The 25,466-nt window shown below is 49.8% G+C and overlaps 1 protein-coding gene across 2 annotated transcripts in view; it reads left to right on the top strand.

Moving 5' to 3' along the window:
- Positions 1 to 25,466, top strand: part of ZFHX3 (zinc finger homeobox 3) — a 233,148-nt gene that overhangs the window by 12,144 nt on the left and 195,538 nt on the right. Inside the window, exon 2 of one of the 2 annotated variants that reach the window (XM_035724976.1) lies at positions 13,480 to 13,490. The exons of the other annotated variant lie outside the window; for it this stretch is intronic. The gene's annotated coding sequence lies outside the window, so the exon portion shown is untranslated. The remainder of the gene's footprint in view (positions 1 to 13,479; positions 13,491 to 25,466) is intronic. 2 annotated transcript variants of the gene reach the window in all.

The raw sequence follows: 25,466 nt of genomic DNA, 5'->3' as shown, positions 1-25,466 counted from the left end.
CCCCCCCCCCCCCCCCCCCCCGAGGACTAGCCACAGTTCGCAGGCTCGGTAGCCACAGGGGCTAGTGGCTCCCTATTGGACCGGGCAGGGCTAACTTAGGATGCTGCTCTGGTCTCCTCCAATGCATTCCACTGATGGGGCTGAGTCACCCATGGTCCCTTGTGACCAGCTGCTTCCATTTACTGGAACTCAGGGGTACAGGCTGCGACTGCACACAGTTTCAGGAGGCAAAACTAGGACGTTGTTGTGCAAACGTTTTGTAAATCGCTTCCCACGCCTGGATGTACAGGTGGAAAGCGGGGGTATCCGGCCAGTTTTGAAGGCCTTTCCAAACAAAGAATCCCAGCAGTGGCTGCAAGGTGGGCCAGACCCTGGTGGGAGAGGGGGTGTGTTGAGGACAACACTCTTACTGCTTTGGACAGTGGCAGGACTGGGTGTGGACCTAGGACCTCGGATGAGTGCGTAAGCCTCGCACTCTCCGCTCTCATGGCACACGGGCTTCCTGGCTAGTGTGCCGGGCAGGTGTGGTTGGCAGGTGTGGTTTGTCGTGTGGAGGGACCTTCCTTCTGGAGTCTGCAGTGCTGCCCAACTGTAAGGTGCAGGAACTGCTGCTGTTGACCAGGTCACCAGTCCCAACCAGAACACCCTTCTCCTTTTCTTCCCCTAGTGTTCATTTTGGATTTCTCATTTCTCACAGTATCTTAACGCCATGCACAGGACACTCTTTTCTCTAGTCTGGGGCCGGTGGACATCTCTAGTTGCAGGAGGTGAAAGGGCGGGACAGAGGGTGATAAGGAAAAATCAGAAACCACCTTGCACGTGAGGATAAGCGATGTGGTAGAAACAAGAATCCCCAGTCTATAGACTTTTTTTTTTTTAATGAGAACAGAGCTTCTTTTTTTAAAAAAATTATTAATTAACTGATTAATTAATTAAGTAAACTCCCCCCGCCCCCCGTGTGGGGCTTGAACTCACGACCCTGAGATCAGGAGTCGCATGCTCTACTGACTGAGCCAGCCAGGCGCCCCTGGACCTTTTTTTTTTTTTTTTTAATAGGCTGTTAATATTTTTCTCCTGTTCGTTTATGAAGTGACCTCTTCTCAAAGCTAGGTGGCTTAGGTCCTGCTGCCTTTACAGCTCTTCCGAGTAAAGTAGCAGGGACAGCTGCCCCCTGGCTTCTGCTAACAGGGCAGTGGTAAGGCGAGTCCCACAGAGGACGCATCTTCGCTCAGAGCCTCCGTGAAGGACTGGGGTTTTCTCACTATTGATCTTAGCATTCCTTAGCTTGATGCTCGGGATCAGCACAGTTTCCCTTCAGCAGCGCTGTGCCCAGGGCACACAGCCAGCCTCCGATGATTCCGGGGCCTCCTGGGGGACGAGGGTGGGATTTGTGCCCCCGGTAAGCTGGGAGGCGGGTGTGGGTTTGGGGGTTTTAGGGAGGGAGGTATCTGATTCCTTCGACAGGCAGGAAAAAAAACTGTGAAAGTGTGAGGTTGAGTGGCCCCCGGCGCCGGCCTCTGCTGGGGACGAAGTAGCGCAGCTGTCTGACCCCGGGTGAAAAGTTCAAATCTGCATTTAAAAAGAGTGCCAGGAACCCCCCCCCCCCCCTTCCCCAGTCAAGTTGAAACCGTTCCTGTTCTCCAGGCTCTGGTCAGGCCTTGCGCCGGGATATCCAGCGGCTCCAAATTCCTGTCGGCCTGGCCCCCCGGGGGTGGGGGTGGGCTCCCCTGGGACGCACTTCTCTGACAGTAGTTGCTGCGCACCAGGCGCCCCCCACCCCGCCTGGACGGAGAGGGAAGTTTCTTCTTCCGCCAGACGAGGGGAGTTTAACCCCTTTCCGCACACGCTCTTGGCAGGGCCCTCCCTCTTCCAGCGTCCTCCTCCCTCGAAGGCCACCATGGGCTGTGTGGAGGTGCACGCAGGGCTCCAGGGGACCCTGTTGGGGGGAGGGCGGCAAACTGATACCTGGTGGCGCAGGTTCCCTTTCCACGGAGGGCATGGTCCCCTGGCTTGAGCTGGTGGTTTAAAAGGCTGTGCTGGGTTCTGGGGGCTGAGTGTGGCAGTCCTCCCCTCCCCCTCCGTGCCGTCCCGCTGTCTCCAACCTTCCACGGCCTTGGGGAGGAAGTCGAGATGGGCTGCGAGGGGTCAAGGGGGGGCTCAGGCCCGGGTGGGGGGGAGCAGTGGGGCTGGAAAGGGAAGCCTGGCCTGCTCCTCGCCTTCAGCCCCGAGAAGTGACAGAGAAGCGACAGTGCCCGCCTTCCTCCCCTTTCCCCATCCTGCGCCAGCTTCCCCCCTGCACCGAGGACTGTCTGGCCATTGCCCTGCCTGGAAGCCCCTCCACTCGGTCTCTGATTAGTTCACTTCAACGTTTAGGTGACTGTAAACAGTTCAGCCTCTCCGATTTTATATCCCTAAAGGATCTGTGTCTTGAATGCAGACGGGCTTTGGACCCCTGCGGTGTCAGTGACTTTCCCCACCCTCTCCCAGGGCTAACGGGCAGGTCCCTAACCTGCCCCGAGGAGGAAGATACAGCCCTCTGCAAGCCCCAGCCGGGACTAGGGCCCGACTCCTTGTTCTTTTCCTTCGGTTCTGATTTAAAGAGTGATGTTGGGAGGCCCCTATCTGTAGGACTGAAAGTTGAAAGTTGAAGGGAGGAGTCTGGTGATTTTGATTTCTTGTTTGGGGAGGAAAAGAGAAGTTTCCTGTGTGCCCCTTAGTTTGTCAGATGTGCTCGTGGATTTTGACTCCTTGGTTAAACTAAGACCTTAGCACTGACCAGGTCGCTTAGTATACCTCTGTTCCATTTTGCCTGTTGTCTTGTTTAAAAGATAATTAGGAACGTAGGCTTTTAGACCCCCCCCCCCAATAAGAAGTGTGGCGAAGGATCTGTTTGGTCAGTGTGGCACATCTCTTTGCTTTCACCCTTACCAGGGTGGGACATTGGTATTTGGTTTTTTCCTCAGGGGAACATGGGAACTCAAAATGTTGAGGGCCACACGGGGTCACTTTTCCCACAAGTTTCCGGAATGCACGTTCTGTTAGGGAGCAGGCATTCCCTCTGAAAAACCAGTGCCCTCACTTCCCCACTCCCAGCTCTTCCTCCACGCCTCCCCCGACCGGTCGCAGTCAGGCGTGCCCTTCTTTTTCTTTTTCTTCTTCTTCTTCTTCTTTAAGATTTTATTTATTTATTTGACAGAGACACAGCCAGAGAGGGAACACAAGCAGGGGGAGTGGGAGAGGGAGAAGCAGGCTTCCCGCGGAGCAGGGAGCCCGACGCGGGGCCCCATCCCAGGACCCTGGGATCATGACCCGACCCGTCAGGGCAGACGCTTAATGCCTGAGCCACCCAGGCGCCCCCAAGGGCGCCCTTCTTTGTAGCCAGAGGACCACTGTAACCTGCGGGGGAAGGAGGGGGGCATCATCCCTTGGTTCATTCACCTTCTGGATCATGCGTTCAAGGCCTGGGCAGTTCTCTCCGTTCGCTCTGGTGGCTCGGAGTCCAGTCATGCCATCACAGGGGCATTTTAATTAGCAGTGCCTTAGTCATTAGTGAGTTATTGTTTTTGTCTGGAAACACTTAAGTACTGTTTACTCGATGTCTCAACGAAATGCAAAACAGCAATTAAGCAGAAATTTGTTGTATGAGGCAGGAACCAAAATGGATTGTCAAAAGCAGGTTGTGGTTCCTCCCAACCAAGTAAAATCGCTTTTTTCCTTCAGCCTCCCAATAACTGGATTGCTCCAAATCCTCTATGTCTTCATGACCTGCTCCCTAGAGTTGTCTGATAGAAATACTCAGGAACTTTGTCTTCTCATGTCCTTCCTTCCATTGGTACGGGCATTGAGGTTTGATGAAGCGTTAATGGTAACCCCCCCCCCCTTTTTTGGTCTGCTACCTGGGATGTTTCAAAAACCCTTTTCAAATGAAGATTAGTTATTTGTGAAAACTTGCGCATGACTTCCGTTTATAGAACTTGAACGTATTTTCTTCATAGTTTTTGAGATCAGGTGCCATTGTTAGTCTGATAAACCCTTCTTGACCTCCCGAGAGTGTTGAGGCACTGGGATAAATCTCCTTTTTTCCTTAAAATCTTGTATGGGTTTGTGGAAGAGAGGCTAAGGCTAAGATGGAGCTGGAGAGGCACTAGAATGCCAAAAAAAAAAAAAAAAAAAAAGGTCTGGGGGATACGTATGTGCATTACCCACAACTTTGACAGGAACCCAAAGGAAGGAGCTGCTCCTTGTGGAAACAAACAGCCCGCTGCTTTGGCAGGGTTCTCATCCCCCAGAATGCAAGGCTTATGGATAATGCAATGGCAGGAGAAGACTGAGGGAGCCGTGTAAGCGGGGGGGGGGGGGGGGGTAGACAAGTGAACTCTGAATTACATCATGTCGGCCTTCTTTCCAGGAGACACGTCCGTAATAAAACTGTTCGCACCAAGTTCGTCATTGGAGACCCTGGTTTCTCACTTCTTAGGCTCTTGTCTCACGCTCCCTGTCTCTTCTTCTTCTTCTTTTTTTTTTTTTCTCTTTTCCCTTCAAACAATATCTTCTGACTTCCAGATTTCTGATAAATTGATAAGAGGCATTGCGTGAGTCAATAGAGCTGTAGACACTTGGCCAATATAACCCCGGCTCTATTGATCTGCCAGTAAATTAAAGTCTTACTTAGAGGCTGCCGATATTTCTAATCTCCTGCCTCACCAATTACATCGTCCCAGCTACCTGGAAAGGGGACTTGAGCCTTAGAACCTTTTTTGTTGTTGTTTTACCAGGGGACTGCTGTCCTTCCATGGGGTTGGGGGCGTTTGCTTTGCTTTAGAAAGGGGAGTGTGGAGGAAAATGAACCTGCTTAGCTCCTTGTATGGGATCTGTGTTCATGCCACAGGTTCATTCCTAAAAAATTTCTGGAAAACAAATTCCATCAAGGTGGTTCTGTACATCTTATAACAAGTCTGCAAGGCTGCTCTTACCCTTGGATTTGCTCCAAGTTTGGCGATAAAGTTGAGAGTAGCTGCTATTGGAGATACCCTGGTGTCTTTTATGACTGTCTCACTTTTTATTTATTTTTTTTAAGATTTTAAGATTTTTTTAAGGTTTTACTTATTTATTTGACAGAGACAGAGCGAGAGAGGGAACACAAGCAGGGGGAGTAGGAGAGGGAGAAGCAGGCTTCCCGCTGAGCAGGGAGCCTGATGCTGGGCTCCATCCCAGCACCCTGGGATCATGACCTGAGCTGAAGGCAGACACTTAACGACTGAACCACCCAGGTGACCCGTCTCCGGCTCTCACCTTTTAAAGAAATGTTTTATTTTTTTCAAGTAGTCTCTACACCCAGTGTGGGGCTTGAACTCACAACCCCGAGATCAAGAATCGCATGCTCTTGTGACTGAGCCAGCCAGGTGCCTCACCTGTCTCTCACTTTTAAACATTGTTCACTGACAGTTTTTCTCTCGCACTGGGAGAAAATGGGAGTTTTTGTTTTGTTTTGTTTTAATTAAAAGCTGGGTTATTTGTGTTTGTCACTTAAAAAGAAACGCTTGAGAGTTTGTGGAAAAGAAGAGATCGGAGGGGCTGCCCAAGATATGAATGACTGGAGGCATGCTGCATTCTCATTGGAGTAGGGGAAAGCGGGAGAGAGAATCCATTGCTTTGTCCATTGTAACTTTTGCCCACGGTGCCCCTGTTGTCACTCCCCTCTCTGCCTCTTGCTTACTGGTTTGAAGTTGAGTAACAAACAACAGCTTAAAGGTGTCCCTGCAGGAACAGTGGAGCTCATAGAGTTCTCTACCGGGATGCCCACTTTCCGCCATGGTGGTTTGGGCAGATCGTTCCTCTGATAAGCTCCTTTCAAGTCCCATTTATGTGGTTGGCTTCGAGAAGAAATCTCCAGATAAATGCTCTGTTCTAATACTCCAGAGCAAAAAAAAATCAATGGGAGGGATAATTCTTTCCCTTGTCCAACACACACTTCAATGTGTTTCTACCTTGAGCGTTATTCAACTTTTTTTTTTTTTTTTTTTAAGTAGGCTCCACACCCACTATGGGGCTTGAATTCACAACACTGGGATCAAGAATCACGTGCTGTACCGCCTGAGTTAGGCAGGCATCCCTCAAAGTTTTTTTTTAAAAACAAAACATTCAGCCCTGGAGTCCCATTCTCCAGCACTGTGAGGAAGGAAGTGTTGGGAAGTGCCTATATACCACTTACTAGAAAGAACAATGTAGACCCTGTTCCCTGGGAGTATTTCTGGTCTTCCTCTGTCTTCTCCCTCTCTTCACCTCTCAAGTGGGAGGGTTGATGGTGAGCTCAGGTAACGTGGGAAGCTTGCCAGGGGGTTCATCAGCTGGCTGAGTTGGCGGGGGGAGAATGGAAGGTGCATGGGGGCCCAGGACCAGGTAGGAGGCATTGAATGGCCTCCCCTTCTTAGCCCAGGCCTTGCAGAACTGCCAGAGGGCCGCTAAGATGGCGGCATGCCTGAGGTGGTGAAGGAAATCTCCTTCAGGGTGGGTTAGGTCTCCTTGCTTCCGGCTGGAGATAGCCTCTCCACGCTTCCCTTGGCTCCCTTGGTCTGAGTGAGTGAAGATGTTAGACAAGGAGAAACCCCAGGAGGTTGGGATTGACTTTCCCCTTTGTTTGGATTGCATTGTGTTGTAGGAGGTGTTTAAATCTTGTTCACACCTGTCGAGGCTGAGGCCTGGCTTTGAGAGCAGTTTGTAACAAGACTTCTGTTGTTGCCGAAAAGGTTTCTAGCTCACAACAGAGGAACTTTATTGTAGCAACTTGTTAATGTTCAATTAGGCAAATTCTGGGTGCCCTGGGGCAGTGGAAGGGCGTGCTGACTTTTCCTGGCTGCCCCAGCCTCTGTTCTCAGGGATGGTGCGGGGAGGAGCTAGTGTGTCCGAGGGCTCCTCCGGGGGCAGCTGGGGTCTCCGTGGAGGGGGGGAGCCCCTCTCAGGCGCTAGGTATGGGACCGGGTGCAGGCAGCAGCTCTGACTCCAGCTCCGTGCCTTCAGCTGTAATAGTCTTCCCCTTTGTGTTGGCACTCGCTGACTCCCCGGTCCATGGGTGGGGTGCTGGCTGAGCCTCACAGTTTGCATATGGGTTGCGAGAGGGGAGAACCCCGAGTCCAGTGTGGGGCAGCTTCAGCATCCCGCTGCCCCTGGCCCCGGAACCCTGTTACCTTTGGGAATCTGAGCCTGACTGGCCACACCTGGGTCTGTTTTCCGGCCTCCTTTCTGGCACGATTCTTCTTGAATGACCGTCTGGCACCTTGATGGACGGTGTTTTCCACTTTCTGGCGGACGGAAGTCTTGCGACTGTGGAAAGGGAACGCAGGAAGCTCGTTTCTCAAATAGGAGGTTTGACTTGGAGGTGCCTGTGTTCTAACACATGAATGTGTCGGGCTGACAGTTGTCTCGTCACGGTAGAAGGAAGTGGGTATTGGAGCCTGCGCTCCTTTAAAAAAGAAACAGAAGGAGAAGCTCGGGCCCAGCCCCATGCGTCGTCCCCAGGCCCACGGGCAAGGTGCACATGGGACCTGTAGCCGGAAGGCCGAGGCAAGTGGGTCTTTCCCTCCCCACGGTCGCAGGGTGTCTTCTGTCCTGGCAAGGCCTGGCTATAAAATATTGTCCCCTGTGGCAGCCTCGCTCCATAGTGTTGAGCGATGAGGAGTGCGGGGCACCCGGCAGTGTATTAAACACTAGTTGAGCGCAGGAGGGGCAGTATATCACGGGAGAGAGATAAGCAAAGTTCTCTGATAGTGGATCAATAAAGGTTAGTGACATCATATCTCAAAGTGAGGGAACCTGCTTTCTGCACAGCCATTTATCAGATCACAGTCCGGGAAGGGCATTAACCCCTTTCTGGCCAGATTTTTTTTTTTTTAAACTGAACACAGACCCAAACTCTCTCGGTGAGGGAGGGGCCAGGTGTCAACGCGTTCCCCCCCTACCCCCAAACACTGTATTTAAGGAATCTTCCTATGCTGGTTTTTGGGAATGCCTCGTGCAGTTAGCATATTAACCCAGCAGTGGCTCAGGCATGCGCCATGTGTTCGTGGAAAGTTTCTTGACTTTGAAATTAGTGCAGAAACGCTCATAAAAAGTCAGCGTTTCTACTTAAGTCTTAAGACTATATCCACATGTTACGGGTGTGCGGCAGTATTGCCGTCGGACACCTGGGGGCTGGGGTTTATGTTTGGGGTTTGATGGCAAGCAGTTGGACCGGACTGATTGTTAAAATTGCACTAAGCTAGAGAATGGCCCCCATTTGTCTTTATTTTTTATTTTTTATTTTTTTTGCCATTGTGGAGCTCTAGACATTGACCAGTCCCCCAGTGGTTGGGGATTGGCAGACCACTGCCCGTAGGCCTGTTTTTATATGGTGTGTGAGCTCAGGATGGTTTTTTATGTTTTTAAGTGGTGGTGGTGGTGGTGTGGGGGCTCAAAAGAAGAGTGATATTTTGTGACATACGAGAATTGGTGAAAATCAGGTTTTATCGGGGAACAGCCAGGCTTGTCCGTTTCCGTGTTGTCTCTGGCAGCTTTCACGCGGCAGTGGGCAGAGCTGAGTAGCTAGTGCAAAGGCCACGTGGCCCGCAGGGCCGAGAACATTTACCTGCCTCTTGACAGGGGAACCAACGCCTAGTCTAGGTTCTAATCTCAGACCGACTGCCAACTAGTTGTGTGACTTTGGGTAAGTCACTTTCTCTTGTTTCACTGGTCTGTGTAATAGAATCTTGCCCCTTGCCTGCTCTGGGGTGTTCGGGAAATCAAGTGAAAGTGGATGAAAATGGCTAGCATTTTGCACAGCGCTTATCACGAAGTCAGCAGACCCTCCGGAATGTAAGCCTACCTGAGGCTGTTAGGCCGTGGGGCTCTTCCTCATACAGACCTAGTGCCCAGTGTGATCGCAAGAGCTTCTCTGGGGGTTGTGTACCTTGTCTCCTTCTTCTGTCGGGCTGGGTGAAGTTTGAGTCTCTTGGACTCTGCAGACTTGAAGGCATGCATCTTCCCGGAGCGAACATCTTTTCTTTGGAAGGGACCATCAGTTTTCCTCCGCGACCGCTGAGATTTTTATCCTTAAAGACTTGGATCACTTTTCTTTCCTTCCCAACTGGTGATTTATAGATGGAGAGTCCAGGCCTTTTCCTGGAGGTCTCGGACTGTTTATCTTTTTGGTTGGGCCCTGACAGTGTGCTGGCTGGGATGTTCACATTGGCCAGGGTGTTCGGGGGCGAGATGCCAGTCGCAGGGCCCAGGGGTGGTTGGGGGGAGGAGGGAGGCAGGAGATTCCAGCCCAAAGCTAATGGGCTGATGTCCAAGTGGAAAGTGTATTTTCATTGAGGAAGTGTAGGTATTAGTGGAGCCTGGATTACGGTGTGATTGTGCTGTCAATACTGCCGTATTGAGTCCGTGAGAGCCCGCACAATACAGGGAAACACTTAGCTCACTCCTGCTGCTTATTGAGAAGCCAATAGCAATTTACGTGCTGACACTTGACATCAAATCCATTCCCAGAGGTGGAGCTCTTGCAAACTACCAGGGGAGCTCTCTCCCCTTCCCAGGCCCTGCCCTACCTTGGGGTCCGCCAGTGTGTGGTCTGCGGGGCCAGGGGCTGCCTCCCGGCTGGGGGCAGGAGCAGGACGGGGTGGTAATGGGGAGATGGTCCTCCTGTTTAACTTTCATAGCCAACAAAGCATTTTCTTCTCTTCGTAATCGCTCTTGTACTTGTCTTCTTTCAACAAGTGCTAAATGACCCTCTCTTCATTCCTCCCCGGGGTGTGAATTTTCTGCATGTGGGAACTTTCTCCTCCTCTTTCCATAAAAAAGTTTGTTCCTTAAAACTGGATACATGAGGAAATCATATGTGGGAGAGAGGCGAGGAGTGTCTCCTCTCCAAGAGATGGGCGGGTGTCTGAGGGAGCAGTAGAGGCTGGGAATGTGCTGGGGGTGGGGGCAGGAAGGCAGGGACTCCCCGTGCCCACGCTCCGGGGGCACATATGACTCCAGGGCGCTGGGATTGGGCACAGCCAACACTCTCTTCCTTCTGTAACTACTCATGTGGAGTCTGTCTGCAAAGTGTCTGCCCGCTTGATTTACAGTGTTTTCACATGGCCAAGTCATTGAGATGCCTTCAGACCCCGGATTCTTCTCTGAATGAATAATCGGCTCACAAATCAGGGTAACCCGGTTCGGGGAGGCCCGATCTAACACATTTGGGGGTGACCAGTCCATGGTTCCCACTGGTTCTGGCACCATTTGAGTTCTCTGTGTTCCCGTGCCTTGGGACCCAGTCCAGACTGTTTTTAGGGTGCGTATGTGGGTCTCTTTGCAGCCACTACTTGGAGGTTGGGTGAAGGGAGAATCAGGCTTGGTTGTGAAGGCTGGAGCATCTCCAACCCAGTCACCATGGATGGTGCCTCTCGCCTGTGGGTGGAGAAGGGAAGGCGGAGGAGGGAGTCTTTGCCTGTGGGGTCTCGTGAGGCTCCGTGGGGCCTGGCCATCAATTCCCCAGAGTCTGCCGCCTCCAGGGTCCACCTTCCTCCTCCCTCTCCCTCCGTTCCCCTGCTTGCCCCAGCTTCCTCCGTCCTCTGCCAGAGAGTCTGTTGTTTTATTCATGTCCAGCAAAATTGCGTGGCAAGTGAGATTAGGGGGCTCTGTTTTACCTTTCATCCAGTGACCATGACGAGAATTCGATGCAAACGTGTGGGCAGCAGCCTGTGTGTCCCTTGTTGATGGAGGACGACACTGGGGATGGTGTTACTTCACTACGATAATGCACATGCTTTGTTTATAGGAGAACTTTCTCTGGGAAGATGACGGTGCTGGAAGGAAGTCACTCTCCCTGGTTTATAGATGGGGCAATGAAAGCTGGCGTCCCCTTCCAGTAAGCCTTTCCAGAAATTCAGGTGTCACTCAGAGCTTTGTTGCTTTTTGTCACAGTCTAACATTAGATGGGGGCACATTTCCTTGAGACCAACACCATGGTATGTGTGGTGGGAGCATCCGTCTCCTGGTTACTCTGCTCTGGGGTGGTAGGTGGTGTCTAGACAACACAGAGCACACGTGGTGGGTTTGAGGCTGTGGACCTTCCTGAGCTCTGATTCCAGCAGGCCTCAAGATGCTTACGTTAACAGTTTCTGAGCCCCAGGTGTCTGTATCACAGAGAGCAGCTTGAAGGACGCTGTAGGGGTCCTTCTAGCTCCAGATGATCACGAGTAGGAGTCCGGCGGTGGCTCCACCTTTCGGGGCAGCAGGAAGTACTCTCATTCAGCACAGTCATGTTGCCCAGTACCTGGAGAAGTTGATCACAATCTGGCTGCTCCTCGGCTGGTGGTTTCAGTGGATTGGATTGACAGGGAAAGGTCTACCTGGATGGCTGGGCTGGTTGCTGACCAGTGTAAAGAGGTAGAGGCCTCGGCTTTGTCCAGGATCACGTGTGCACAGGCTTCTGTGCCTTCGAGATTTAAGGAAAGGACTTCCTGGATTTCTTTTCATCTTTAAGAGACTCTCCAAAGTCTGTGGCTCTTACATTGGCCCTTGTGGGAAAGGCCTGCGTGTTAGTAAAATTTGGGAAGTTGTCATGCTGTGTTTCTCTGATTTCACCTGAAGTTTCTGGGATTGGGCCCTCTCTTTATCCCCACGCTCACAGGCCCAGTGTGGACCGCTGTCCCCTCGTGGCTGACCTCCTGCAAGAGAATCTGTGCCAGAGATTGCAAAGTTGTGGCCTCCAGGCAAAACCTGGCCTACGGGTGTGTTTTGTGCAGCACATACTATATTTTTAAAACTTGCCATATTTCAGTGTAAAAATCTGAATTGGCACCTTCACGTGAAAAAAAAAAAAATGGAGCGATTTGGCCCTTCTGGGCCTCAAGGGCAAAGGGCTGGCCAGAGCAGGACAGTGGCTGCCCCTCTTAGAAGGAGCGTGTGCTTTGTAGATCCCTAGGGTGGGTCCCTGTCATTCTGTTACCTTGCACCTGGCCAGCTCACTTATGTTTGTTCCCTGCCTGGCCCTTACGGGTAGTGTGGTCTGGGTTCACTCTTTGTTATACTGCCATCCAAGCTCCGTATTTCCGTGGTTCTCGGGGGAGGTGATTTTGCCTCCCTCCTGCGCCGGGGACATTTGGCAATGTCTGGAGACATTTGTGGTTGTCACAGCTGGGCTGGGGGCAGGGGGGAGATGCTCCTGACATCTGGTGGGTGGAGGCCAGGGATGCTGCTGAACCTCGGACAGTGCACAGGATAGCCCCCCCCCCCCCCCCCCCCCGCCAAATAACTGTCCAGCCCCAAATGTCAATAATGCTGAGGTCAAGAGATTCTGCTTTGTTTTCTTCTTCTTGTTCTCCTGATCACGGGCCTGCAGGGGCTTCCGGACGCCTAGCATTTTCCACCCGCCTGCAAGGACTTGCAAAGCGTGCTGCTGTGAGGCCGGCTCTTCCCGTTCATCTGGCCTGCACCAGTAACGTTTCCCAGCATCAGTGCTTTTGCCAGGCTGCGCTCGGTGCTGCTGCTTCCCCTGGGTGTCAGCCTCCTCTCCTGCCCTTAACCTTTTGTCCACTCCTTCATCAAATGTTTGAGAACTTCCTGTGTGCCAGACCCTGTTCTAGGTGCCGGTGATGCCTCAGGGCCAGGAGGGGGAAAAAAAGAGAAAAACACTTGCCTTCAGGGAACTTATACTTTGCCCTCTCCCTCAATCTGCATATTCAGTAGGCTGCCCTATCTTAAAAACATGTTCAGTGCTGTGGGGGGAAGAAAAAAAGCCCAGGAAAGGAAGAGGGAGTGCCGTGGAGGATGTGGTTTGCAGGTTAAGTGGGGCCGTGAAGGCCCCGTGAGAAGGGCAACATGTGAGCAAGGGCTGGAGGGAGTAAGTGATGGTGGAGGGTTCTGGACAGAGGGGAGAACCCTTCAGAAGTGCTGAGTGGGGAGAGCCTGGCGTGGCTGAGGAGCATCAGGCCTGCTTGGCCAGAGCGTGGGGTGGGGAGGGCTGTGAGGGGGAATAAGCTAGCAGGTGGCTTACAACCTCAAAGGCCAAGGTGCCCTGAGTGTGGCGGCCCTGACGGGAGGGAGGGGTTTGTCTGCAGGTGTGACGTGACCAGCCTGGGGTTGGCAGGCTCCCTCCGGCAGCTGCGCTGGGCTGAGGGTGGAAGCAAGGGGGCCGGGAGAGATGACTGCACCGGCCAGGCCGGAGGTGGCTCCAGCCACGGCCCTCGCCGTGCAGGGCTGAAAAGTGGTGTATTCGTCTCCTCTGGCTGCTGTAACAAAGCAATGTAAACAGTGGCTTCAGACAACAGAAATTCATTTTCTCTCCTTTCTGGAGGCCAGAAGTCTGTCTCAGCAGGACCATGCTCCTGAAGGCTCTAGGCAGAGATCCTTCCTAGCTCGCAGTGGCTGCTGGTGATCCTTGGCATTCCTTGGTTTATGGCTGAATCCCTCCAGTCTCTGCCTGTCTCCATGTGGCCTTCTTCCTTCCTGTACCTTTGTGTGCCCTCTCCTCTTTGAAAGGCACCGGATATTGGGCTTAGGGCCCACCCGAATCCAGCACAGCCTCCCCTTCCCTTAATTGTACCTGCAAAGACCCTATTTCCAAATAAGGTCACATTCTGAGGTTATGGGTTGACGTGAAATTTGGGGGGACACTTCCAATCCCACTACAAGTGGTCACCCTCTGGAGATATTTTGAAGGTGAGGTGTGGGGTGGGAGGGAAGGAAGAGTCCAGGATGTCTAGGGTGATGGAAGGATGGGGTCCCTCCTCAGAGGCCCCCCTTCCCTTGTCCCAGGGCCACCAGCCCCACCTCTTCGGTTACGACTTTCTCACCCAAGTGAGCCCATTGATCTTTGATTGAGCTACTGCATGTCTCCTCAGTATTACTGGTCAGGCCTCTGAGTTAGCCACTCTAATGTTTAACTGTTTAATTCTCGGTAGAAAAGAGAGGTACCGTATTTGGTACCAGGGAAACTGGACAGGAATTTAAGAGACTTTGTCTTCAAAGCCTCGGAGCCCGTGCTCTTTCAAGTCTTTCTCACAGTTCGGTGAGGTGTGCAGGGTGCGGACCGGTCATTGTCTGGATGAAAAAAACTCAGAGGCTAAGTGTCTTAAGAGGATGGCCTAGCGGTTGGTTTCAATCTGAATTTGAACTCCAGTGGGCAGGCAAGGCCCCACCTGGGACGGGTGTTAGCCAGTGGAAGGGGTGTAGATTGTAGGGGGACATTCTCTACTCCTCCCCTGCCACCTGCCCGCTACCCGGGGATGGCTGAGGATCCAGACCAAGGGAGAACCGTCTGTGTGCATGCTGGGGGCTTGACGTTTGAGGGCCTGTACAAAGGGAGGGAATGGGCTGCACACCTCCTCCTGACGTGGCCAGGTATCTCCCTAATAAGAACGTGTAGAGAAGAGGCACAGGTTGAATTGAGCTCCTTGGCAGGAACTATTTCTTTCCTTTTTTTTAAAAAATTTTTTATTATATTTAATTTAGGCAACATATACTGTATTACGAGTTTCAGGCGTAGAATTTAGTGATTCATTAGTTGCATATAACACCCAGTGCTCATTCCATCAAGTGCCCTCCTTAATGCCCATCACCCAGTTACCCCATCCCCCCCCCCCCCCGGCAGGAACTATTTCATGCTTGAAATCTGCAGTCAGTGCACATGCTTAGTTTGTTGGCTGGTAGGTATACGGACCACGCAACTAAGAACGTCTCAGGTGCCTGTGCTACCGAAGGCTTTGGTCACAGAAAAACCAGGGACTGGATTTTTGCCCTGATACTTTCTAGCTGTGGGACCTTGGGAAAATTGGACTCTCTCTGTCTCCACTTTTCCTTGTGGGCAAAATAGAATTGCTCCTGGTACCCGTCTCCCGGGTTATCAGGAGGATGAAGCAGAGAGCAGGTAGAATATTTCCTGCCTGGTGCATAATTGTACAGGTGCTAATGGTGCAGTTACACTTAATGCTTTATAATCCCCTCCCCCTTCAGCTAGATTTGAATAGACAAAGACTAGTGACCATGCTTTGTACTTCCCTGCCCTTCCCGTAAACCAGTGAATATTTGAATGGAAACCTATCCAAGCACATAGGGTGTTGAAGAATCGTGGAGTCGAACTCAGCTCCAGAGGTCTGAACTGATCAGTTCCACTTGAGCTCAGCCTCGATAACTTCATTGCTGAGTCACAGCTGACGGGCGCTGCCAAGGTCAATAGGATGGGTCCAGCCCGGGCCGCTGGTTTCACAGCAGTTTGTCCCATGTGTCCTGCATTTCCTATTTTCTGTGTATTTCAGAAGCTGTCCCATATGGTGAGGTCCTTCTTGGTCCTGACAGGCTGGGTGGGGGTTGTTCTGCTTTCAGAATTTAAGAGGCAGACCTTTTTGTTTTGAAACTTCCCATCAGAAATCAGAACCGTATCTTGACTTTTCGACAGAATGATAGCAGTGTTCACTCTCTTCACAGTTTCTCTGGGCAATCTCCCTTTGATCTGATCTGAAATTTGATCTTGATTGCTTAGGAAAGTGTTCTTCCAGTGTGCAGTTTTTGGGATGTGGTTCCTTCAATTTATTTTTGAAAAACTTGCAATGAAGTATTCTGGTATCTTGGTAGAGGGATGGGTGCTGGTCCCTTGTGTACTGGTAACGGTGGCCTTTCCCACGTTCTTGGTAAATCCCGCCCCCCCCCCCCCCCCCCCCCCGCTCAGCTCCCAGACCAAGAATGTGAAGGATCCATGTGAGATGTTGCAGGATGAAGTGGATTTTGTGTTTCAGCAATGGTAGGGTGATAGTCAATTCACATGGAATGTCTGCCTTTCTTTTGAAAGGTTAAAAGGTTCAGTACAGGACACATTTTTTTTTTAAGTGTTTATGCCCTGCTAGGAATGGCGGACAGCTCTCTCATTTTTCTTACCAGTGGGCTAAACAAATAAACAGTCTTCGTTGTGGGTAGATGGAAGAAGAGATCTTGAAAAGGCCATAGAGAAAGGTCATGGGGGTAGGTAAGCCAAGCACATTATGTAATGGGGGTGGGGGTGGGGGAAGAGAGACCAGAGAAATCTCTCTAGGAACTGGCTCATATTCTGGATTGAGGAGTTGTGTCCTGCAAGGATTGATGACTCACGCTTTCCAGGTTCAAGCCCTTTTAGAGCAGGACGGTCTCCACAAGGAGAAATGGTCATCTGAGGGTACCTGTGTCAGCCATGTAGAGCAACCACCCAGGGGCAGCTCAGGTTTGGACAGGGAAGTGGTGCTCCTTCCCACCGCAGTGTGGCCGGGAGGGGCCCGGGATGCTGCGTTAGGAAGGGTGGGTGTGTGTACAGGTGTGGGAGGGAGGCAGCAGCCTGTATACCATGGAGTCATATGTACGCCACACACACACACACACACACACACACACACACACACACACACACACACACACACACACACACACACACACACACACACACACACACACACACACACACACACACACACACACACACACGCTGTGATAGAAGATTCGAAGGCCCCTCTAGGGCTTAGTGTTGTGCCTGAGGGCCATTTTCCTGGGCCTTGATGATAAAGCAGAGCGAGCAGACATTCGCTTGCTGTTGGCAACTTCTGCAGCATTGGGCCGCTTCCCAAGATGCACTGGCCACAGGGTCTTTGCCCCAGAGGACTCTGTGTCTGGAGACTGGATGAGAAAGTGCCAGATGTCTTGCTGTTTTACTGTCAGGTCCAGCGACAGCTCTCAGAAGTCCCGCAGGATGCGTCGAAGGAAGTATAGTTACAGGGACGTGATGGAATGGAGTTCTGCTGTGTCTCCTGGGCCCTGTTCTTAGAAAGCTGGTCACAGTCTCTGTGGGCCCGGACACTGGTGTCGATGCTAGGGCAGCAGCAGAAGTGGATACAGAGTTCTTGAGGGAGGATCACCTTTGAATGAGAATGAGAGGAGCTCTGGGGATAAAATCATGGCCGACAAGGATCCATCGGGGAAATGATTTGACCAACAGAGTTCAGCATGTAGAATTGACAGAGACGGGCTTCAGTCTCCAAGCGAAACAGCTCCTTCAGATTTCCCAGATGAAGAGGCTCTGGTAGCATACACCAGGCATGGGTTCATTTAGTTCAGGGGCCCCTAAAAACTTCAATTACAGAAAATTCTGGCCATTTATTGCACAAAGTTAATTTTTTTATAAGATCAAAACCCGTGAAAACGTAGGTCTTCCCAGCTTCCCCCCCGCAAAACCCCCAGAATTTTCCAGCTCAAATGGAGAAGTCCTTCCCAGAAGAGAGTCCAAGGAGGGGCGAGAGGAGGATGTGCAGAACTGTGATGGGGGCAGGGCCTGTGGCATGAGAGCCTGCCATGGCGCTCACTCTGCCGGCAGCAGGTGTCTTGGCCTCTTTGATCCGCTGCTTATCGCCATCCCTGGCCCTAGGACAGTCCCTGTCATGCCACTCGGATATTTGAGTGCGCGGACGGACAAGTCCCCGGACGGGCTCTGGCTGTAAGGGTGCTGAGATGGAAAGGCTCTTGGTGTAGGACTCTGCCTTCGAGGACCCTGGGATTGGAGAAGTCAGCTGTTGGGTTGTGCCACCGACCAGAAAGGCTCGGGTTAGCCTTGTAGAAGAGGAGGCAGTATTTAGACGTGAGGGCAGGGAGCCCAGGGAAGTACGGCAGAGGAGAATGGGATTGGTTAGATTTTGGTAGCTGGGCCAGGGGAACCTTTAGGGTGGGCGGGGGAGGGTTAGAAAAAACTTGGAGCGCTCTCAGATACCGCTTTTTTAAGTATCCCTCCTCCTGTGGCCAACGGAGGATGTTTTCTGGGGACATCTTCCCATGCTCTCTTCCCTGAACAAACACAAAATTAAGACCCCCGACTCCCCTTAATCTGAGTGTTAAGTAAACCCAAATCATGTTTTAAGATTACATGCTACATGCTAATCGCCGACCCGGCCATCGGTATTCCTTTGCCTTTTTAAAAGAAAGGCTTATTAAAGCAAAAGGGAAGTATTCACGTAACTCCCTAGGGAGATACAGCTGCACTTGGGTAGGGTCCCAAGTGAGCTTCCGCTGTAATGGAGAGACTCTGCTCCAGAGCCACCCGGCTCTCACCAGGGCGTGATCCCACATCCGTGGGAGGCACAGAGAATATTCTCGGTTCATGCAGAGGTTACAGAGTGGCTGTAAATGGACATTCGTATAGAAGGAGAGGAAATTACTGTAGTCAGGGCTCTGGTGCAAGGGCTTTAAGAGAAGGCCATAAATTAGTCATAAGCGCTAAGGAAGATGGGATTCTATTTCTAGGGCTGGCTTATTTTGAGGAGGGCGTCAGAAGCCGTAGGTAAAGAGAAACTGGTCAAGTAGCAGAAAGATTTGGACTCCTGGGCGGGTTAGCTGCCTGTTTGGCCAGAATTCACCTTCTCCTAGACTTTGAATGTTCCAAGTTACGTGTTTGTCAAGGAGGAGGCTGGACGTGAGCCCTTAGCAGAAGGTCGGGCTATTTATTTATTAACGACTTCACCCCGTTGACAGTCGCACTTCGCACGTGCACACTGAAATGGCATGTTTAGATCACGTTAAGCAGTCCTAGTTACCCCTACCTAGAACATTCTGCCATGATACTTCATGCCGATTGTTATTGTTAAGGACGCGGGCCAGACTGGGAGCGTGTAGACAAACATGCAGGGTTGGTAAGCTCCGGAGAATGAAGGGCGTATGGTTATGGTGGGTTCGGAGGACAGAAGGCCTGACTCGTGATGGAAAGAAAGCTGCTGGACACTGAAGGAGGAGGACCCTGGCAGGATCCTCGTCTGCGTAGTGAGAAGGATGTTCTTTGCATAGAGGCCAGTGTGAAGCACAGATGCATTTAATTGCTCTGCAGCAGGACATCTTCCCCTCGCTGTCCGGCCAGTCTTCACCTGGGATGTTCTTCAAGGCACCATGGCTGAGTCTGGTCAACAGTGGCCTGTACCTGTGTGGTTTGTAACACCTGGTCCTGGAAAGCTGGCTCCTGTGGAGGTGTGGGGCAACTGGGGGCCGGCCGGCAGCCAGCTTCTGATGTGGTTGGCTGCCTGGCTCACACCTCTTAGGTGCTGGCGAGCCGGCAAGATCCAATGGCCCCGGGCTACCACGGAGGTGGGCAAGATGCCACCACCTTCCAGAGCTTTCCTCCTCTCCTCTCTTTGTCTGCAGGAGCCCAGTGGGCACCGGTCCGGGTTTTCCAGTTCCTCAGGCTGGCTGCCTGGCATCACGGTGAGGCTTCAGGCCGGCCCACCCGTGGGATCCGTTGGGCAAGGTTGGGCGAGGTTGGCTTGGCCTGGCTGTGTCCATTTGATAAAAGGAGCTCTGGATCTGTTGATTCTTCCATACAGATTTTTTTTTTTTTTTGAGTCCAGTATCTCCTATTAGATAAAATAAAAATGGTGTACACATACATTCTTTGTTTATTGTTTCTCTGTTGTTCCTATGGCTTATTGTAGATATTCGTGAATCTCAAACGTAGTAGGCGAGTGTGGGAGGTTTTTCTGTCTACCGCTGAGACATCCCACTGGGCACCACCCACAAAACACACGTTGCTTATGGCATTGAGGACCTTTGGTTCTGATTTTTTGATGACAGGGAAAGAGAGGATTCAGCTGGCTCACAGAGCTTTGAGGGGAGGCTGTGTGGACCCTAAGGAGGATAGCTCATCCTGGCGTTCAGGGACATTCCCGTTTCTATGTGCTCGTTGTCACTCTTCTCCAGAAGGGTCGTGCTCATTTCCTATTGCTGCTGTAACAAGTTACCATGAGCTTGGTGGCTTAAAGCAACTTAGAGTAATTGTCTAACAGTTCTGGAGCCCAGCATTTGGAAATCACTTTCGCTGGGCTAAAGTCAAGGTGTTGCCAGGCCGCCTTCCTTCTGGAAGCTTGGAGGGGAGAATTCGTTTCCTTGCATTTTTTAGATTCTGGCACCCACCCATATTCCTTGGCACACGATCACTTTCTCCATTATACCACCTCTTGCTCCCATGACCATGTCTATTTCTCTCTGACCCCTCTCTTGCGTCCTCTTTTTTTTTTTTTTTTTTAATATCTAGTTCTCTTGAGCTATAGGGACCCCTGTGATGACCTCAGGCCCACCTGGCACTCTTTTGCAAGATCCTTTGCTTGATCCCATCTGCAGAGTCTCATTTGCCGTATGAGGTGACACATTCACAAGTTCCTGGTATTAGGACATGGACATCTTGGGGGACTGTCAGCACAGGGGTCCTGTGGAGGAATTAGTGCAGTTGACCAAGAAGGAAAGCCCCACGTGGGCCTGGAGTTGGGTGGCTAGGGTAGCCAAAGCTAAACCGAGTGTTACTGTGAAAGCGTGAAGCAGTGCACCTGTTCAGGCAAAGGAGTTTTCCTTGGGAAGGAGGGGGAAAGCTTTAAGGGGAAATTTGGTAGCCTCTCTCCACCCCAAATAAATTGTAATGTAGTGAGGCGCCAAGAGTAGTCCTTGAGGGAGAAAGAAGGTGTTTATAAAGGTTTCTTGAGGAAGAATCCAGGCGTCGTAAGAGTAAGAGCAAAGTTTCAGGGGACAGTGACATCACTTGAGGGGTCAACTGCAGGGTACAAACAGGCAGTTGGAGACGGTGGGTGGGATGGTGGCCTCCCCTCTGCGCCCCTTGTACAACCTCGCGCCTTCCCTGCCTGCGTGGCAGGTCTGTGACATGTTGTCAGAAATGGTCCCTGTGTACCCAGGTGGTATGTCCAGTCACTGGATAATGACTTCTGGCAGCCTCAGAGGAGAGCATGTTCATAGCATGGGGATATGTTTCTAGAACTGTCATGGAGACATTTTCTACCAGAAGTGCAATTGCAAATGATGCTTCATTCCTTGGCCAGCCCCTGGAAGTATTAGTTTGAACTCTGGAATTGCCCCTTACGGCAACGGAGTAATTAAACAACGTTATGGAGGAATGTGTGCGGTTCTAGGTAAGGATCATAAAGCACGATTTCTGGAACAAGTGTAGGTAGTTGGTTGCCCTCCTACATGCCAGGATCTCAAAACTCGAGAGAAAAGTGATTTTTATCACATTTCTCTTTTTTCATATCCATTTGCCAAGATGACAAAAAAAGAGGTTCCAAGAAGCACTTTGGGATGGAGGCCAGTTGCTGCCACCGCTCGTGGCCCCCGTCACGTGTTGGCCACGGGCGTGGGGCCCTGTCACGGTGCAGGCGGAGCTGAGATGAGGTTGAACAGGACCATGAGACTCCCCGCCTGCTCTTAGTCGTACCTGTTCCACGAGTGGGGGTGGTGTTGCAGAACTGAGATCAGGTTCTCAGTCAGCCGTGACCACAAAGCATAGTTGAGGAGATTCTGCTTCTTCACGTGCATTGGTTTGAAGTGGCTCTGGCTTTGGTTGTGGCTTGAACATGCTTTGTGCTTGATGAGCTGATAGCACTCCTTTCTGAAAGACAGTGTTTCAGTGCTGGTGGAGAAGAGCCTTCCCCCTCCCTGGGCCTGCGAGGCCACAGTTGGCGTCTCCTCTGTGATAGAAATGCACCTGGTGCCCCTGGCATTTGTATGAAACACCCCGGGAACGCCAAAAAAGAGCAGCCCGCCGAACGGAGTTAAAGGGCACCTTAATTCTCCATGCGCTGTCCTAGCATTATTTCGGGGCAGGGCCTGTGGTTAGCTTCAATCTTAAAAACCCATCCGGGGACTTGTGATACTAAAGTGTTCCGTGTTAGCCCCTGGATTCGAATGCCTCCTTGGTTTGAGTAGAGCCTGGGTGGCAGACAGTCCGGCCTTGGAGGGGGTTTGTTTCTGAAGACGGACACGGAGCACGTCGGCCCAGCCGAGACTTGTGGCTGCCAGCTCAGTCCTTTGATGGGGTGTCTAGAGTCCACTCGCCTGAGGGGAGGGGGCTGAGATGAGGTGACCTGGTTCTGCAGGTCAGCAGGGGAGGTTCTGCCTCGGGGCAATGCGCCGAGCACTCTGATAACGCAGCATTTTTGCTTTAATGCATCTTAAATGTGGATTATACTATTAATTACTGCTGGACAAAACAGGGATTAGTACGGCTGGCCTGTCTTGCCCCCTGCACTTTTACACTTCCCCTTTGCTAGGGAATGGCCAAAGGGCAGGAGGTCTTCCTGTCATCTGTGTTTTGTTTTAGCAGCAGTGGCTGCTGAGCTTTCTGGGGTTCACCAGGACAGGGGAACGAAGCAGGGGCCACGGTGGTGGGTCTGGGACTCCATTTGGCACATGGGCCATCAAGGGGAGCGGGGCTCTTTCCTTCCCCAGAGTTGGGCATGCTTTGCCCTGCAGCCTCTTAGCTCTCAGAATGCCTTGCTAAGTACTCCTCTCTCAAGGGGCTGCGCTTCCATCGGTGCTTTCAAGCAAAGTCCCAAGGTGCTTTGTCCCTTTAAGAGTTTCTTAGATGATCAAGCGAGGTGCAGAGGACGGCGGTGACTTCTGCTTTTGGTCACCTCCAGCCCCAGTGCCGGGGGCAGTTTTGGTAGCCAGCCCGGAGCTCATGCCTTGTAATTGGCGACATTCTGAGTTCCTAAGCTTTCCTACCACCTTATCCTTGCATATAACATATACTATGGTCTAGATCTTAAGCAATTGCATTTTATATTGTGTATTATATAATATATGTTATGTGTTATATTGAAGACTACTTCTTATATCTTCCCCGTATTCAGGCTAGTAGACTAATTTTTCATCCATGTGGAATATTTTTTTAAATAGATGAGGCATTAAATCACATTTCTCTAGCAATACTCCTAGGAGTACATAGCTTGGTAGTGTTCGGAATTCCATACACAGTGTAATCTGTTGTCTGCGCAGGCAGGGGCTGTTTACTGGCATCCTTCATTGTATGGTAACAGAATATACAGAATTTCCCAGTTGCAGAAACTAGAAAGTGGGAAACAGATTTCTTCAATGTAAATTGGAAAACAGAATAATGAGTTTGTTTTTTTTTCTTTTTTAAGAAACTTGACATTGCAAAATTGGTGGGAAGGACAGTGGCATAATGTTTATAATCACAAGTTAATTGTATTAGTTTGGGATTACAACTCATTTTGAGTAAGAGTGGAGAAGTCTGCAACAACCAAGAGGCACAATGTAGAGCATTCCTAAGATGGGAAAGGCTCGTTGAGGGTGAAACTGGGAATTCTACCACCTTCTCAGCTGAACATTTGTGAATTCAGGTTTCAAAATGGTAGTCTGGTTGAAACCTGATGAAACTTTTTTTTTTGGGGGGGGGGGATACTTCCTTTTCCTTGAAGCTCTTAAATTCTTCTGAACTTGGAGGTTCCAGAATTAGAAATTATTTTTTCCTCCTCCCTTCTCTAGCCACAGATGTTTATGATTTTGGAGCCAAGTCTTGCTCAATGAAACTAATCTCTAAATTTCCTCAAAGAAAGTATGGAAATTTACTTGGTTATACAGTTACACAGTCTATCTGGGATGGTTTAATTCCATTTATTGAGAGATGGCATTGCTTTTTAAATGAATTTTTAAAGAGACAATACATGCCCATAATAAAATTTTCAGAAGGTACAGAGATTTCCTCTCCCATTCTTCCTGTGCAGTGAGCCCCAAAATCACTCAGTTCCCCAGAATCACCTGCTCTTGTATCCCTTCTAGAAGGTATATATTTGGAGAGGGCTGTCACAGCATTATAAAATACTTTTTTCACTACTTAAGTAGTGTTTTCTACCTAAAATATTTTTCCCCCTTTGTCAGAGTTTCTTCGTCTTCTTTCAGAGATGTTTTTTATCCTCTATAGAATACTTAATATTAAAACCATGAAGGAAATCCAGTTACTTGAAAATTGAAAAATATGCTCCCGAATCACTCGGGTCAAAGAGGAGATGAAATTCCTGCCACAGAATCATTGGGAAACATTGAGAACTGTAGATACCTGAATGTCTGGGTTATTGCCAAAATTATACTCAGGGGCACATTCATAGCTTTAAATCCCTTCGTTATTACATAAGAGAAAATGAAGTGAATTAAGTATTCAAGTCAAAGTCCGAAAGAATAAAACAAGCCTAATGAGATGCAAGTAATATTAATGAATTAGAAAACAGGCAAAAATATTGAAGTTGTAGATCTGAGAGCTATGTATTTGGGGGGGGGCAACTCAAGGAAATAGAGCAAATCACTATCATGCCTCATTAAAAAAAGAGAAAACCCAAATACACAAAACTAAAAATGAGTTTATGGGATGTATAAAAAGAGTAGCAAATTATAAGTTATATTTGAAGGAATTATTTTATAGCAAAAATAAAGTAACTTAAAATACAACAATTTTGAAAATCTCAGTTGACATGGCTATTCTAGGGAAATGACTCAGAAGTCTGAAACTTGAAACAAGGAACTAGAGAAGAAACTGAATGTTTATTAAAAAAAAAAAAAAGTACTTTCAAAAAGGACTCTGGATGCAAGCTGTTTAATGGGTGAGTTCTTCTAAACTTTGGGGGGCAGAATAATTACCTGCTAAATAAACTGAGAGCATAGAAAAAGAGATAAAGCGTTCCAGTTGATTTTTTTTTTTTTTTAACAAAGCTAGCATAACTCTGGGAACCCAATGGCATTATAAAGATGATACAGAAAGGCTGAGGACTGAGCTCACTCAGGCATGAGTATAGATGCAAAAACACCATATAAAACAGTTGCAGATAGAATTCAGTAGCATTTTGAAAGAATCATGACCACATAGGGTTTATCCCAGAGTTGTAAGAAGGGCTTAACATTAGAATGTCTATTCTTCAGTGCATCACCTAAGTAGAACAAAGAAAAACATAATATATATCAAAAAAAGACATTTGGTAATTTTCTACTCTTATTCCTGGTTTGCTTAGATTAAAAAAAGCCAAACCAACCTATGAAGAGATTGCATTAATTTGAAGAAACCGGCAGCCCCAACACTACCAGCTGGGAGCTCACTGATGAACGGTGAATAGATTGCCCAGGGTACTCATTTCTTTTTTCCTGCCTTATTGAATTGGCCAGAATGTACAAAGCAAAGTCAAATAATGGTTAAAAAGAAACAAAAATCATTTGCACATGTTGTCTTCCTAGAATACCCAGTACACAGTTAAATTGAATTAAGCATAGAGTTCTAAGTTACAAAGCAAAATTTTAAAAATCATTAGCTTTCTCATATACCAGGAAAACTCAGTTACAAAACATTATAGAGCCCGCTCAATGCAGTGGAATCAAAGAGAAATGTGTTTGGTAAAGGTAGCATTTCAGATAAGTGAGAGGAATTAAAATAATAAAAGCTCACATTTTTTTTTTTCAGTACTTCGAAGTGCCAGGTATTATGCTAAACACTCTCACAGGAACTTAGGTCATTTGATCTATGCAAGAACTGTATGAGGTAGACACTATGAATAGTTCCATTCACTTGTGTTCAGAGAGTTTAAGTAACTTGCCCAGAGTCACTCAGACTTGAACACTGATCTGATTGACATCAAAACCATTGGTTCTCTGACACCGCGCTT

Source organism: Zalophus californianus, chromosome 17, assembly GCF_009762305.2.
Source record: "Zalophus californianus isolate mZalCal1 chromosome 17, mZalCal1.pri.v2, whole genome shotgun sequence".
Taxonomy (NCBI): Eukaryota; Metazoa; Chordata; class Mammalia; order Carnivora; family Otariidae; genus Zalophus; species Zalophus californianus.
Note: the sequence above shows the minus strand (reverse complement) of the source record. Positions and strands in the feature narration are given on the sequence as shown.